We start from the raw sequence: 1,140 nt of genomic DNA, 5'->3' as shown, positions 1-1,140 counted from the left end.
ACTTTACGAAAAAAAAAAAAAAAAAAAAAAAAAAAACATGAATTACAGATTTACGCTAGGCAAAATACAGGGGTGTACCTATTAGGTGTTTCTGCGGGAACGACACGGTATAAGCTCAGTGCGCAGGACAAATATTAAGGATACGCGGGAGCCTCGCGTTGAATTAGATCAGGTCTTTGGTGGAATAACGGAACGGATTACAACCCACGGATTATTATAATCCGTGCCAACAAGGAAAGCCCTGAGCTAACTTCTCAGCGTCGCTAAGAGACACGTACACAACAAGATGACACAAAAGGAAAATGCTCACGACTCATTCCCAGCATACACGAAATGCCAAATTAGACACTCGTAAAAATGCCCTCGACACCCTCGAGCAACCCTGTGGATATTTAACATTTTTCACACAACCGCCACTTTATGAAAGCAGCGAAATCTCGAGCCATACAAAGACACTTGCTAGTGCCGATGTTACCTATAGGTATGTAGTGAAAGACAGTTCAATCAGACGCAGCTACCCCAGAACAGTCTATTTCACGCAATAGCGCTATATCCTCGAAGAACAAATAAGGTCGCTGCGATACGTTTCTCGAGTTGTTCGTAGGACAGTAAAGAATTGCGTATTCGGATACAGGATGGATTAACCCGCAAACGGCGCATTCCAGCAGACGCTCGAGCGACGGGAAAGCCAGGCTGACTTTGCGTAACCCACTGCGATGTTCAAGGATTAAAGGGATTAAAGACGAGGATTAAATATATATCTGGGAAGACGAGAGACGAAAAAACAAACGTTTTACAATGGTAGCTCGTTAGGGTTAAAAATGACGAATTTAAAGCGGAGCATATTATCATATGTAATTGTCATCCGTGAATGTTGCCTAACAATAGGAAAATCATATCAGAGACAACTTGCCGGCTAGTTATGATTAATATTTTTTTTTTTTTTCTAAAGAACCCTTGTACTTCTTATAAAGCCAACTGGCTTACACTGTCTGACGCAGAACGGTATCAATCCATTTATTAATTTGACGATACTAAAATAGACGCTTACGTTGTCCAAGGTCGGCGACGACGCCCTTTGTGGCGTCGCTTTCGTCACGTCCGCCAACGCGATCTTCATGATTCTCCACCCACGATATC

At 42.5% G+C, this 1,140-nt stretch overlaps 1 protein-coding gene across 11 annotated transcripts in view; it reads right to left on the bottom strand.

Annotated features, from left to right (window-relative positions):
- The window catches only part of LOC107272422 (syntaxin-1A), a 42,545-nt gene that overhangs the window by 14,769 nt on the left and 26,636 nt on the right, over positions 1 to 1,140 (bottom strand). The window lies entirely within an intron of this gene.

This window comes from Cephus cinctus, unplaced genomic scaffold (genome assembly GCF_000341935.2).
Source record: "Cephus cinctus unplaced genomic scaffold, Ccin1 Ccin1_scaffold1184, whole genome shotgun sequence".
Taxonomy (NCBI): Eukaryota; Metazoa; Arthropoda; class Insecta; order Hymenoptera; family Cephidae; genus Cephus; species Cephus cinctus.
Note: the sequence above shows the minus strand (reverse complement) of the source record. Positions and strands in the feature narration are given on the sequence as shown.